The sequence below is a fragment of the Schistocerca cancellata genome, chromosome 8 (genome assembly GCF_023864275.1).
Source record: "Schistocerca cancellata isolate TAMUIC-IGC-003103 chromosome 8, iqSchCanc2.1, whole genome shotgun sequence".
Taxonomy (NCBI): Eukaryota; Metazoa; Arthropoda; class Insecta; order Orthoptera; family Acrididae; genus Schistocerca; species Schistocerca cancellata.
In genome coordinates, this window is record NC_064633.1 from 592,501,790 (window position 1) to 592,518,464 (window position 16,675).

Below are 16,675 nucleotides of genomic sequence, written 5' to 3' on the forward strand. Positions count from 1 at the left end.
CACCTGAAAACCAAAAAAATCTCTCGTAACTCATGCAGGAACTCAAAACAACCATTCTTGTTCCGTCATTTGATCAAAGTTCCAATGCATTGGTGTGGTTTCCAGCTTTATGGTCAATCAAATAAGGAATTCCTAATACTGCACAAATTTCATTTCTGTTAACGAACATCCCTATTTGTCGAATTTTCTTATTGCATTTTTTTCGGTGAGCACATGCATATGTAAAATGCACAGTTTTATCTACCATATCGGTGCTAATGATTTTATAGAACAGTTCAGTTTCCTCTTCAGTAACTCGTGCTACCATTTTAGGGCCTAGAAAGATCATTGCTTTGTTTTATTTCACTTTTTTACTTTATTTTATTTTATTTATTTATTTATTTATTTTTTCTCCTGGTGCACAAGATATCTTTTTAAGCATATTATTTTTCATCCTTTAAGTTTGTTTGTCCCCTCCAACAAACTTATCGTCTTCAGTACCAAAGAAAGATAATGTTTCATTATTACGTCAGAAAATAGATAATCTGTATCTCCACTGTTGTGTTCTTCTGCAAGTACTTGTAAAGGACTCCGTTGTAATGCTTTCTTTATCAAGTGAATTTGACATTTAAGTTAGAAACACGAACTATTGTTAGCAACTGATGAAATATAATAATTGACTTCTCTAAAATACGCCACACTTTAGGACACCACTTCGTGTAGGCGTTCAAGACATAACACTGAAAATTTTAAATAAGGGCCGACCAAAAATTTTCCTTTCGAACTCGTTACTATCTAGAACCTGTATGTTTAGTAGAGAAAATCGCCATGAGCATTGATGTCATCATCCACCGACACATCGGGTTGAAAATACAGCGAGATGCGGCGTGGTCAAATCCGTAACTGACTTCTGAATACCTTCGTCCTGCCGGAATCGTCTACCACTTGTGGCTTTCTTTGATCGACCGAAGCGTGATAATCACATGGAGAGAAATCAGGTCTATAGAGCAGCTGTTCGAGAGTTTCCCCACCTCAGCTGGCGTAACTTCTGTGTCGCGACGTTTGAGATACGGGGTCGTAAGTCATGATGAAGGAGCAGCACCATTCTAACAGTGGTTTCCGACAGACATTCGGTCCCATACACATTGTTCATCCTCCGATGTTTGGCAGCCAGTGTTCGTCTTTCGGCAGCCAAGAAAAGAATAACAGTACCGTGGTCCTGTTTAGACACATTTGGAAAAATCGTCGCCATAGTTCATGCTCCCACATTTACCGCACGCACTTTAGAAAGACACGAATGCCACACTAATCACTTTCCTATACGTCGGTGCTCATAAACCCGCCTCGGAGTCGCACTACGTTGCATACAGCAACGCCCTCAAAGGGAACTTTTTATGACTCCGTATAGTTACATGATGAGACGAGTGGTGTACACATTACAGCGTTGCTGCTGTTCCACGAAGAGCTTGTCATTGCCCTCGATCTGTTGATGCTCCAGTCACTGTGACACAACTAGATATAAGCTAAACGATGACAAGAAAGGTATTAACAATTATACATCTATAAGACTTGTCATTTTTCGGGAAGAGGGCAAACGGTGACTGTTGTGCACGAAATACACCAGCCCGTCCGTTCAGAAGAGTGATCCTGGAGTCACTCTGTAGCAATCCTGGACGTGTGAGGTATTGCGCTGTCCTGCTGGAATTACCCAAATCTGTGGGAATACACAATGGACACGAATGGATGCATGTGCTCAGATGAGCTGCGTAAGTGTTACCTGTCAGAATCGTATCTATACGCATCAGGGTCCTGTATCACACCACATGCCGCACACCGTTACAGAGTCACCACCAGCATTCCTTGGATTCATGACGTTGTCTCCATACCCGTACATGTCCATCAGCTGAATGGTTTTGAAGCGAAACTCGCCCGACCAGGCAACATTTTTTCAGTCATCAACTGTCCAATGACGGCGTTAATGGGTCCAGGCGTGGCGTAATGCTTTGTGTCGAGAAGTCATCAATGGTAGACGAGAAAGCCCATACCGATGACGTTTCGTTGAATGGTTTGCACGCTGACACTTGTTGATGGCCTGTAGTTCAAATCTGCAGCAATTTGCGGAAGGGTTGCACTTCTGTCACGCTGAACGATTCTCTTCGGTCGTCGTTGGTCATGTTCTTGCAGTATCTTTTTCCAGTGGCAGCGATGTCGTAGATTTGATATTTTAACGGATTCATCATATTGATGGTACACTCGTGAAATGGTCGTAAGGGGAAAATCCCCACTTAATCGCTACCTCGGTGACGCTGTGTCCCATCGCTCGTGCACCGACTATGTCACCACGTTCAAACTCACTTAAATCTTGATAACCTGCCATTGTAGCAGCACTAGCCGTTCTAACAACTGCGCCAGACTCTTGTTGTCTAATATAGGTGTACTCGACCGCAGCGCCGCATCCTGCCTGTTTACATATGTCTGTATTGGAATAGGCATGGACATAAGAGTTTCTTCCGGGCTTCAGTGTACTAAAGTGAAAGCAGTTAAGGTCGGTCTTTTTTGGCTTTTTTGTGAATCTGCATCTTTAGCAATATTCAGGCAATGTACTTAATTGTGGAGAGAGTATCTCTTCACTAGCTTCAAGCCTTCTCAGTTGGGTGAACAGCCGGCCGGTGTGGCCGTGCGGTCTAGGCGCTTCAGTCTGGAACAGCGAGACCGCTCCGGTCGCAGGTTCGAATCCTGCCTTGGGCATGGATGTGTGTGATGTCCTTAGGTTAGTTAGGTTTAAGTAGTTCTAAGTTCTATGGGACTGATGACCACAGATGTTAAGTCCCATAGTGCTCAGAGCCATTTGAAACATTTTTTGGGTGAACAAAACTTGATGGGCTACGTAAATGTTCCTCTATCTTTTTTCAGGGGGGTCAGATGCGTATTAATTCAACAGAACGGGTTCAAAACTGTATCGTGGGTAGATAATTATTAAATTCCTTCTGTCTCTTTAATCGATACCGAGAAGCATTTGGAAATACCTTCCAGACAACACACTGTCTATGAGACCAATTACGGTCTGGTATTTTATAACACTTGTGATTTTGTACAGGATTCCTTGATTCAATATTGTATCATATTCAGCTGTAAGATCAACAAAAGACATTGATGTTTTAAATCGTTAATGGAACAAAGCTTCCCGGTGTGTGGTGAAACTAAGTACTTGGTCTGTACAGCTTATGTAAGAGCCGGATTTCTAGAGTAACATCATCAGGGCTACTGTGCGTTGCGTAATAACTTTATTCACAAGTTTAACAGGCTTTTGTGGAACTGACATTTTGGTTCTTTTGAATGCTTTTTGAATGTTGCCCTGTAGAATAGTATTGCTGAAGAAGCTTGTAAGCCATTTATGACTCTTGTTTCCACAACTGATGAGGAACTCTCGATGTATCTCACCAAATCCAGGAGCTTAGCTTTACCTTTTATCATATCTATGAATGCTGCTTTGATCCCATCTACGGTGAAGTCTCTTGAGTACTCCGCTCTGTTCAGTGCCTTCTGCCCCGGGATGCTAGGCTCTTTTTTAACCATTCTTGTTCATTGCTTATATGAAGGTGGTCTGAAGGGGGTAGTTATTCTGTTTGCAGTCTGATCTGGTGTTCCTTCAGGATCTTTCCGTGTAGCGTGTGGACTTCCTCGAAATTTTTCTTAAGAAACGCCATGCCTCTCACGTTTACCTTTTAAAATCTAAACTGTCTGTTTCCCGTTCCAAGAATCCTTCACTAGCTCTATCAAGATTTTCCAACAATTACTTTGCAGTTTCACAGTCGCTGGTTCTTAAATAGCACTGATGCAAATCTTCACAGTCATTACTCCAGACTGGAATAAATTCTTTCCGGATTACTCTACCCATTTACTCTTTTTCTGTTCCACCATTTACACATCTAATAAAACATACTGGGGTATTCCATAACCTGTTTTTAAATACGCCATTTCCGTGCCGTCAGGAATGATGGGCCCAACCTACTAGCAAATTCTTAAGCCAGTTACAAATCTTGTCGAACACTCGTGCTCCTTCAGCTATTTCGATGTCTTTCCAGGTTGATATCGTTGTAGCAACAGGCTGGAATGTCTGTGGCAGATGTCTGTCCTCAAGAGGTCCAGACAGCTGGAGGAAAAGGAGTATTTAAATTTGGATTTGCGGGCCGTAGTAACAGTTAACAGTTACTTGTGACTCCTCTCTAGAACTTGATTACCTCTTAAATGAATTACTTAGTTTTAATATTTTATTGCTGTGATACCGTGGGGCCGTGGCAGCAGCAGTGTAGCGGCATTAGTTTTTGTACTCACTTGTATATAAATATGATCAATTGTCATAGTACTGTATTTAAAATTGTTAAAGGTCAGTCAGTCAAGAGATCGAGTTGTATGACCGTTAGAGCTGGAGAAATATTGTTTGTTTTGTTGAAGCTGTACCTTTATATTCTAATTAACCTTTTCACCTGATGAGTTTTATAATAATTTCTTCCAAGATTGTAATACTGATAGAAGTTTATAGTAATTTCAATTAATGTTTAATAAAGGATGTTAAATTCTGTTTCTTTATTTAATCTAACCATAATCTTACCCCTTACCTCACCCGCTTCCTACTACATTAACTCGGCACATTTTATTCACTAAACGTCTGCGCAGAACTGCGTCAAGTGTCATCAGGAAATCAGCCAGTACGACATTAGTCGGAGTGCCTATATGCTTGGCGATTTGTGTCTATACTTTTGGAAACCATTTTGATTCCCATAGATGGGCCGTTCCTTCTTTAAAAAGCTCATAAAATGACAGAATAAAATTAGTTCCACAATTAAACAATGGTTCTGCATCTCAATTATTCCCTGTTCCTAATTTTCCCCATCTTTAACCAGCTCTTCGTCTGTTCCCTTCTATAATGCTGCTGATTTCTCTCGTACTATCTCTGCTTTTAGTGCAGGTAAAATTTTGTGTGGGGTTATGCCTGCGCACGTTCACTGTCGATGAGGGAGAGAAAAGCGGACAGAAATTGGAACTGCTGCCGATTACGAAAAGGATTTTGTAGGATTATTCCGTTATTGAAGGTAATTCCGGAACAGAATACTCCTGTAAGTTCTCCAAATGAAAGGTCTTGTAATGAGAAACGCAGTTTGCTAACGGCTGTCGAAAGGGTCGCAGAAGTATATGAATCCGATCGTTTCAGTTAGGACGAATACAGAAAATACGTGTGGTCTGTTATAACTGAGTATTTTAATGAAAGAGCATTTTAGCTGGGCCAAAAGAAAGGAAAGATAACCAGCCTTCCTCTTTACTAAAAGAGAGGATAAAATATCTTTCAGAATTTTCCTTCGCTCTCGACAGAAACAAGTTTTCCTGGAGGTGAGTCATAATCGAACGTTCCATTTATGGAATAATTTTATATTTCTTAAGCTTGTTGCTTTTGACCATCTTACCATGCAAGTAAATTCTCACGGATACTTTGTAAGGTGGCTGGAGCAAATCTGTGTGGAAAATGAGCTTTATTCAGTCAATATGTTTTTGGATTCTAGGACGATTCGCAGACCACCGTTAATGAATCTCCTCTTGCTTCTAGAACGTACTGAACATCAGAGGACCTCATTAGGTGGTTGAACATTTTAAGATAATTAAAAGAAAACGAATATGATGCCAGGAGGCCGCTGAAAGTAAATACATAAATTTTATTGATCATGTCTGTGGCAAACCCAATTAACTCCATTCATCTGTTTTCATATATATTTAAACTCAGTTTATTTAATTATGTTCAATGGCATTGTGTTTGCACATTGTACTTGTGGAACAATACTTCTAACTTCATCACAGTAAATACTTCCCAGTGGCACACAGAAACTGTGCACACACTTTTTCACCATCTACTTATCTTTAGCTATCTGCATACTTCATAATTGCGGAATGTATTTACATAATGTCTAAGGTTGACTAGTTTGAATACTCTATTTTTGGAAACACTGCGGAAACTGAACATAAACAAGCCATATAGCACTATGAGTGGGTTTTGTGTATTGTCATGACTAACGTCACAGTACTGAAGGTAAAAGAAGAGTTCCACCTGCAAATGCCAAGTCAGAACGTAGAAATATACAGGAATGAACGACATGAAGGAGAAATAACACATACGGAGGCAACAAACTCTCATAATCTGGTAAGAAATGCCAATTTTTCGGTACAGGACACGTCAGCTGTCTCAAGGATCGACTAAGGATCCTGGCTCTAGAGGATTAGGCCCTAACTCGCCTTTTGGAGCCTCCCTACGAAAACGAGGAGCGATATAGCTCTGATTCACAGTGTCATTTATTATCTCGCTCCCCAGGACCCTCCACTCACAGAGGCTTAAAGTTACTTCTCTCCAATGTGACATCATAGAAGCGTAAATTCTGATGCGAAATGGCAAAGGTGAGAGAATTATGGTATCTCGAAACCCACTTGTTCCTAACAGTTTACGCTTCGCTTTAAACGTGTATACTTCCTGCTAAGCTTATCTAATGCCATGACCATAAAGAAAGTACAATTCAAGACGCTACGGCTTGCGGACGTGAGTCTTAGTGACATCTGCTTTTTGCATGGCCATCTCTACATGGCTCCCCCTCATGTTAGTGAAACAAACGCGCTCTTTATTCATACCCCAATCATACTACTTCAAACGTTGTATACACATAGAAACTTTCTAAGTGAAAGAAAAAAATCTACGGATATGTAATCTCAAGCACAGCTGTAAATACCGAGAAAACACCGGCTTTATCAGCTAGTTCCGCAAATATAAACAATATTTACGAAAGGTACACACTATGAAGCGATACTGCTGCCAAGGATTGTACGGATGACAAAGGAGAAGTTGTGGCATTCCTTATCTATACTATTCCCACGTCACGGACTGAACTGTTGCACAGGGGTGAAGGAGAAAAGGCACTTCTCGCATGCACATCCAAGGAAGCAAAGATCAAGCACCAAACATCAGGCACCTCCTTGTCAATATAGTTTGGCTAACGTAGGTAGGTCAGACTGTAGCACTGACGTCCACTAGCATGCGTACAAGCTACTGCGAGATTCTCTGGCGCGAGGATAACGTGTGTTAGAGTTACTCTGCTTCATGTTGGTACATTTCATTGGTATACCCCGGCTGTTAGCTGATATTCAGGTTCTACGAAACGTTGATGTTTGTGTCACAGGAAGAAAAGAACAGTGGTATGTTATTAATCCGCTTCGATGTTATTTTTTGCAGATACTACGTTAGTAATTCCTGTTAATGCATCCGAGCATGCTGATATAAAAGATGAGACTCTAACCCACTCTGACAGAAAAGAAAGATTCTCTGATTGTTTATTACAGGAATGTACTGTGGGTGATAGACTACGACCCTTGGAGTTACTGCAGCTCTCACAACCCAAGATATAACTTGAGAGAAACGTAACTGATGAGGTGGTCTACAAATATAAAGGTAATTACGTAACGTTACCTGAAACTGCCAGGAAGTTTCATACCAGCGCACACTCCGTTGCAGAGTGAAAATCTCATTCTGAAAACATCCCCCAGGCTGTGGCTAAGCCATGTCTCCGCAATATCCTTTCTTTCAGGAGTGCTAGTTCTGCAAGGTTCGCAGGAGAGCTTCCGTAAAGTTTGGAAGGTAGGAGACGAGGTACTGGCAGAAGTAAAGCTGTGCGGATGGAGCGTGAGTCGTGCTTGGGTAGCTTAGTTGGTAGAGCACTTGCCCGCGACAGGCAAAGGTGGCGAGTTCGAGTCTCGGTCCGGCACACAGTTTTAATCTGCCAGGAAGTTTGGTATCAGCGCACACTCCGCTGCAGAGTGAAAATCTCATTCTGAAATCATAACGATACCTCTTCGACAGAATCACTTAAAAGCAGTTAAATTACTTACGAATCATGGTAATTGATTGAGGGTGACAATTAAATGTATTTTATCACTTGTGGTGAAAATAACTTCTGGAGCAGAGCTATGACAAAATAATTCATAAATGTCATGTTACTCTACATCTCCTGGGAGTAGTATAGTTTAACAAACCGCTGCTTCAAGCTACTTGGATATTTCCCAGTTTTCACCTGTTCTGTACTGAGAACCAACAAATTCAGGGAAACTCAGCTGCCGTTTGTTGCCCCCTTTCTATCAGCAATTTATCGTAGATCGCTGGAAGAACGTAAAGTACCTAGCGACTGGAAGAAAGCGCAGGTCGTTCCCATTTTCAAGAAGGGTCATAAATCAGATGCGAATAATTATAGGCCTATTTCGCTTACGTCAATCTGTTGTAGAATAATGGAACATGTTTTGTGTTCTCGTATTATGACGTTCTTAGATAATACAAATCTCCTTCATCATAACCAACATGGATTCCGCAAACAGAGATCATGTGAAACTCAGCTCGCCCTATTTGCCCAAGAAATTCACATTGCCGTAGACACTGGCTAGCAGATTGATGCCGTATTCCTGGACTTCAGGAAGGCATTTGATACGGTTCCGCACTTACGTTTAGTGAAAAAAATACGAGCTTACGGAATATCGGACCAGGTTTGTGATTGGATTCAGGATTTCCTAGAAGAAAGAACACAACATGTCATTCTTAACGGTTCAAAATCTGCAGATGTAGAGGTAATTTCGGGAGTACCGCAAGGAAGCGTGATAGGACCTTTATTGTTTACAATATACATAAATGACTTAGTTGACAACATCGGTAGCTCCGTGAGGCTATTTGCAGATGACACGGTTGTCTACAAGAAAGTAGCAACGTCAGAAGACTCGTACGTACTCCAGGAAGACCTGCAGAGGATTAATGCATGGTGCGACAGCTGGCAGCTTTCCCTAAACGTAGATAAATGTAATATAATGCGCATACATAGGGGCAGAAATCCATTCCAGTACGATTATGCCATAGGTGGTAAATCATTGGAAGCGGTAACGACCGTAAAATACTTAGGAGTTACTATCCGGAGCGATCTGAAGTGGAATGATCACATAAAACAAATAGTGGGAAAAGCAGGCGCCAGGTTGAGATTCATAGGAAGAATTCTAAGAAAATGTGACTCATCGACGAAAGAAGTAGCTTACAAAACGCTTGTTCGTCCGATTCTTGAGTATTGCTCATCAGTATGGGACCCTTACCAGGTTGGATTAATAGAAGAGATAGACATGATCCAGCGAAAAGCAGCGCGATTCGTCATGGGGACATTTAGTCAGCGCGAGAGCGTTACGGAGATGCTGAACAAGCTCCAGTGGCGGACACTTCAAGAAAGGCGTTACGCAATACGGAGAAGTTTATTATCGAAATTACGAGAGAGCACATTCCGGGAAGAGATGGGCAACATATTACTACCGCCCACATATATCTCGCGTAATGATCACAACGAAAAGATCCGAGAAATTAGAGCAAATACGGAGACTTACAAGAAGTCGTTCTTCCCACGCACAATTCGTGAATGGAACAGGGAAGGGGGGATCAGATAGTGGTACAATAAGTACCCTCCGCCACACACCGTAAGATGGCTCGCGGAGTATAGATGTAGATGTAGATGATCTGTGAGGCTATGTAGAAAACATACGTTTCCTAACCATGACATGGGCGAAACACCTGTACCCGAATAACCACTGATATGTGTTGTGGCAGAGATCTACATCAACGAATAAGACATTACAGTTAGGCTTTTCATGTAGTAGCAGTAATAGTAGTAGTAGCGATAGTTGTATTCATCTATGATCCAAGAGTCACTTTTATTAGGGTATTCGACGTGTTAATGTGTTAGAGACAAAGATCGAAAAATATCATTCACAGATATAGCCTCCTGTATACTTACAGATCTGATTTGAAAAAGGAAGCGACAGATAGTTGACCGTGGTAGTACAGTTGGATATCCTGGAATTTGTTGAATTAATTAAAAGAGACTATGGAACAAGAAATTTACGATTTCCGGATAGTGATTAAAGCCTCCGAACTTCCGAATATATAACCATTCGTCGTGTTTTTTCTACTGAAGGATACTGTTTTGTTTATAAAGTCTTCATAACCTTTTAAGGTTAACCCTAAAGTGTTGATTCACTTGTATACATTAAACACTGTACACATTATCTGCACTGTAAGACTGATATCAGTAACACGTCGATAATGTTTGTTTTTAATTTGTGCAGCCCAGTTTCTCACTTATTCACACTCAAAGCTATGTGACACCACTCCTCCCCCTCGCATTATTGACAAGATGGTGTTGAGCTCAAAAAGGCGATAGAATTTTAGAATCCTACCCATTGCAGACGTTTAGTACAGAGCCATCCAGAAAAAGCAATATGTAGTGCCCACTTGTTATGGCATAGGTGTTTTATTGTTATTTACTTGTTTTACATTATTTACCATACCCTAGTCTGTGTTATTTAGGTGTGTGTTTGACAGGTCATAGGTGTTTTATTATTATTTACTTGTTTTACTTTTTTTACCACCCGTAGTCTGTGCTATTTAGGTAATATTTTACAGTGTAGAATTAATTGCTTTTTGTTTTTAAATTAGTTTGTTTTACTAGCCTCCTTAATTCCCGACGAAAGTTGATTGTACAAATTAATTCTTTCGTAGAAAATGCTGTTAGATGCTTTTGCTTATCCTTTCTTGGTAAATGTAATCTGAGTGTTGGTCTAGAACCATGTTTAGTGGATAGATCTGTTTGTGAAGTACCTATGAATGTCACTTGCGCATAGTTCTTTCGTAAATATATTCACTCCGCTGAATAAAATCACGAATTTTTAACGGAGATCTTTGCAGTGGATTTGATAACTATCTTTTGTCACTATTTTAATTGATTTTGTCAAATTAATGGGATGTGTTTACATTTTATTTGTTACCCCAAAACATAATTCGGCAAATAAACCTCAACTGCGTGTTACAGACTGATTTATGGATTGCGTAACATGCTCGTAACATTCTTTTGGTAGTATATTCGAGCAGTTACACCACTCCAACTGTCATAGGTCTGAATCTTCACGTTTTCTCCCCAAGATACCTTACGGTGAGTGGTGGAAAATACTCTGGAAGCAGTATGTTGTCCCTTCCCCTGTTCCAAGCTGGAATCCTAAGTTGGAAGATAGAATGTAGATAAATCTTCGTATGAAGACTAATTTGCTTTTCTCGTCGTGGTCATTTCGCGTAACATACGTGAGTGCAAGTGATAAGTTGCCCAAAACGTCTACGAACAAACACATGTCGAATTTAAACAGCAATCTCTCTGTGATGAACAATCCGTTTATTGTAACGTCTGCCACTGTTGATTGTTGAGCATCGCCGTAAGTAAATGATCCCGTGAGGAAACACGCCACTCTTCGTTTGATCTTTCCGTCTGTCCTGTTAATTTAACCTGCTACAGGTTCCAGACTGATTGTCAGTACTCAAGAATCGGCGTGACAGATAGTATGCAAGTATCTTGTTTCATCGATCATGATATTCCCTTATGACTCTTCCAGTAAATATCTTGGCAAGCGCCTTTAGTACAGTCGATTTTGTGTAGTCATACCACGGTACTTCATGTCGCCCCAGACGACTGCTGCTTGATATGCTACGGTTCTTAATGTTTCCAGTGGCTTATCAGCAATAGGATAATCGAACACCGATGAGTCTTTTCTCCTGTTTGTGGGCATTGCGTTTCACTTACGAGTGTGTGCTGAAAGGTAATGCCTCCGAGGAATCTCAAAGGCTTTTCAAGTAAAACCATTGTTGCTAACATTCTACACTTAACTCTTCATTTATATATATTAATTTATCAACAAAGCCACCTCGGAGATGAACAAATTTCTCGCAGTTAAAGACCTGTTTGCTGACACCATCGTTGTAGAATGTCTGACTGTAACGGAGCCAGAACCTCACCTCTGTTTGCACTGCTTCATCACTATAAAAAGTAACGTCCTCCCAGGTATTCTTTAATTCTGAACGCAGATGAAAATTCGATGTTTCCAACAAGTCGAGTCTGTATGGAGGATGATCGATGACAGTGAAAGTAAGGTGTCGGATTGCGGTAGATGTCGCAACGCTAGTTTGGCTTGACATTGCCATGAAGACGGAGATGGTGTTCCATATGTGGACCAACTCTTCGAATTCGATACTCGATTACAACACGTTGTTTATTAAGCATTAACATAGTTAAGTTAGACAACGCTAAGTTACCCACTACAATTAGGAGGAATATAGCGGCAGAGGGCTGCAGATATATAGACATAAGAAGTAAGGATGTTGACTGCTAGTAACGTTTGTTTCATTGAAGTAAGATTTAAGAGCTTTCACATAAAGAAATCGGTGGCGTTGTTTTTCAGCAAGCCCTCGGACTTACTGATAGCTCACCCACTGCCACGCTAAATGAGGCTGAGGTGTTTTGCTATTCATACGATCGGACACACGGCTGTATAACTGCTCTTCACACTTTAGGACTCGTTTTCAGAGGAGTACCCTCCCCCTGCGGCACCTGCTCCTCGTCTGCTGCGCTCAGTGCGTCCTTCACGAGTAACACCAGACTCCTCGAAACGGCACTCAACAGGTACGATTAACTCGCTAGGCCGTCCTCGAATTCTGTTTGTTCAAAGTATCGAGAAGATTTAATGGCCAACTTGGCAACGGTGCTCCTCGACCCAGCCCGGTGCAGGCGCAGTGGTGGGGGGCGAGGATTAGCAAGTTGGCAGCGGCCCACTTACGGCACAATGGCTGCTCTGCCCCTGCTACCCTCCCACCCACACCGCACATCCACCCCCCGGCGCGGCAGGTGCCACTGTTTGCCGAGCTGCGCCGCTACCCAAGTTACTTGTTGACTTTTACAAAGTGCCACCTGAAACTACTCCGCTCCCAAAATTGTCTTATACCGAGATTACCGTCTCTGTTGACAAATGAACACACGGGATTGTACCGATCCCAGAGCAAACTCGTGACAAGAGTTACTGGCTGGCACACAGGGTGCCCAGTCGAGGCACCGAAAATGCACAGTTTTCTTATATTTTGCAGCACAATACTTGTCCAAATAAGCGTGACTAGCTGCTTACATGTATACAGCTCTCCATAACAACATTTCATTCATTTAATTACTACTCTAGCCTCCACGCAAATTATGCTAGGTGACTCACTCGTACACAAAACAATGAAGATGAATCATGAGAATGCAGAAATGTTAATTTAGACACGTTATAGATCGTCAACTATATCGTTGTCACAGGATGTTTGAAAAAGATTTATCTACTTTCAGAATACAGTGCTATATCTTCCATTAGGGTATGGTTAGAAATCAGGACTGAAACTTCAACGTTGATACCAAACGAATATCTTGTCATCAGTTGTTCTTTTCCCAATAGGTTCTCCATGGTACAGCTATCTTGCTTGCTCATTAGTTGATTACCCAATGTGCGATGGGTCTACATGGCGATAAACAGCAGCATAGGACTTTTGCGTTCAACAAGTATATTTCTCTTAAAATTGTGTGGTGTGATTTTCATCGAGTGTTAGGGACTGCACCTCCTTGTAGCTTAAAGAGCGTACCGATCTCCCACTGCATAACTGGCGTTCAACGTCACCTCGTCTCACAGTATGGTACTTCCTTTTGTTATGGTAGGATTACAGTGGTCGCTACAGGTCAGCTCGTAATGGTACATCATATCCCAGCATAGATGGACAATCTAACGACAGCTTCCATTGAAGCACAGCATTTTTGCCATCGACCAGTATCTCTGGCGCAAGTATCAGGCGCAGCGGCGCGATCCGCACGATTAGAAAGACGAAGTTTCTGTCTGTCGGCTCACACTGAGGATGGTGATAAGGTACATGGCCGAAACATCAGATGAAAAAGCGAAGTTTCGGTGGTTGCTTGACCGTAACCTGATGTGTAATAAGTACACCAATGCTGCCATTTGAAGCTGTGGTGTAGGCGCCATTTGGCATGCACATTAGGTGCTCCCTCTGATCCTAGTACGCTTGTAGCAGTCACCTATCATGACCACGATGGCCCCAAGTGAATCTCTGAAGGTGGCGATGGTTTCTCAACTTCTCCATTCACAGTGTTTACCAGTTTTCCATTAATAATGTATTGCAATCGACATTCAGCGACCGCAAGAATAGTAACTCAAGCGTTCAGTCTTAAAGAATGCGAGCGTCTACGAAGGACGTTGAAATCTAGAGGGGATTCCTAACTTCACAAGCAAAGTACCCCTGCGTGGACTTACCTTAAAATCCAATAGTTCTGGTAGAATGCATCTTCTTAATATTATTTGAACGCTATGGGAGAAGTACATAGCAAACCGCCTACATATCCGACTATGGCATCTGAAATAAATGCCTCAAAGCAACAATCATGTAATTGTGAACGTATGCTTTGCCGGCGTATACAACTGGTGAAGAGTTCTCGGGCTTCCAGGCGGTTCGAATCCCGAGAACTCTTCACCAATAATCATGTAGCCGTAATACTGTAGTCTCTGCTCGGGAATAAAATTCAAACCAACATCTAAGTGACGTGTCGGAGAGTGGAACGCTCATAGTATGTCGTTAGGCACTGTGTGAATTAGAGCCGACATTTACAATTGTTCTCGTACGTATAATTTCATTTAGGGAGGAGAAACGTATTTTCATGAGATAGGTACATAATCGCTCTTATCATTCAATTCGTAGTATTTAGGCACAAACACACTCAAATGGGAGACCACTCATATCTACTTTGTGAGGATATCACTTCTTAACTTCAGCGATAAATTCGCTAGCACTCTGTAAAAATATGACGGGAACTTTTTTCTACGTTTTTGGAACACATTCTCCTGACGAATTAATTATTACTTACTTCAACGTATCTTTTGGTACAACTGAACTTTTCGCAGTATTTGACTACTGAAATAAAGGAGAGTTGAGTGAAAAACTACAGTTAGGGTGAACGGTAATCCAGAAGTCTCCCACCAATGGCTGCCGTCACCAGACACCAGTCAGATGTATTTGTATGTCCATCTGTGTGATTGGAGATGTGAGGGACTTATGTAATAGAACGGAACATTTACAACCGTTCTTATGATGTCATTTATTATATGGCTACCAGTTTCGGTGCTCCAGAGCACCAGAATCAGGTCTTAGCTGATGCTGAATGGGTTAACATCATTGGTATATGTGATGCATCAGTGGCCAGCATCTATAACTTGTTTCCGCAGACTAAGCGTAACCGCAATGTTGACTCTCCAAAAATGAACTACCAGCTATCAACAGACGAGAAACATTCGGTCAGTTGACAATTTGACGGACAACACCGCAGGTACAGATAGTCCGCAAAAACTAGTTCTAGATGTTGGCCACTGATACATCGTATATACGGGTAGTGTTAACCCCCCCCCCCCCCCGCCCCCTCAGCAACAATTGAGCCCTGAAGATGGTGCACTGAAGCACAGAAACTGGTAGCCATACAGTAAATGACATCTTAAGGTGTTCCATTTTATTACCAATCAGATGATCGAGATGTTGGTCTCAATAAAATAAAATGACCTATATCATCTGTTGCATCAGCGGAGTAACAGTGTCGGCTGTGAGAAACAAATGAACCTCAAAGGGCGTGGTGGACGCCCGGAGCCGATCTCTGCTATAAACGGGACCGCTGCGCTTACAATACTTGACATTCTGCTTAGAGCGCAGCCAGCGAGCACGCGTAACAACAAGTCCTGCAGTGTCCAAAGAAGACGTCTTGATCTGCCGTCGAAATACTGTCCATAGACTTATTGAAATGTATTTTGTAGTCGAGTTTTGTACATGGTTCAAGTGACTCTAAGCACCATGGGACTTAACACCTGAGGTCATCAGTCCCCTAGACTTAGAACTACTTAAACCTAACTAACCTAAGGACATCACACACATCCATGCCCGAGGCAGTATTCGAAGCTGTGACAGTAGCATCAGGGTGGTTCGGAGCCGAGGGGCCTAGAACCGCTCGATCATGGCGGCCGTCTTTTATACGTGTACACATGGCGTGATGGAATATGTGGACACCACTATGAGCAGCGGAACTGACCACAAGATGTCACCAGAGGCGGACACCGCAGTAAAAAAGAAGGCGAGAGTATTATTGTGCTGTACGTAAAGAGGCAGTTATAGCTGAATGGGCCAGACTGGAGAGATCACTGACTTCCAATCTGGACTAGTCATTAGATGTCACCTGGGACATCAGGAACACTTTTACACTTCTAACGCTGCCCAGATAGACTGATGGTAATGTTATTGTGAAGCGGAAACGCGAAGGAGCAACAAACCAAGTCCAAGCAGACTTCAATGCTGATGGGCAAGGCCCGGGGCTCTGCTGAAAAACCTCTTGAAACCAGCATAAGGTATCACTTCTGAATTGGATGAGTCCTGTTACACCGGTGACACTGGGTGCGGATTTCAAACTAATGAGGTACAACGGTGGAGCATCTCCTCACAGGCCACACATTTTTATTGTCAGTATAAAGCATCGTCTGGGGTGATGTAAAGAGCGACAATACCGTACCGAGCAGTAGATGACTGAAAACGACTGATACCTGTAGCAACATGACTAAAGGGTGTGCATTTGTCGAGATGCCACCGCGGGCACTGCCGACAGTGAAGTTCTTAGTAATTACAGTATGGGGGTGTTTTTTCGTCTTGGTGTTTAGTCTCCTTATTGTGCTTAACGTTGAATGTGTAAAGGTGTCAGCA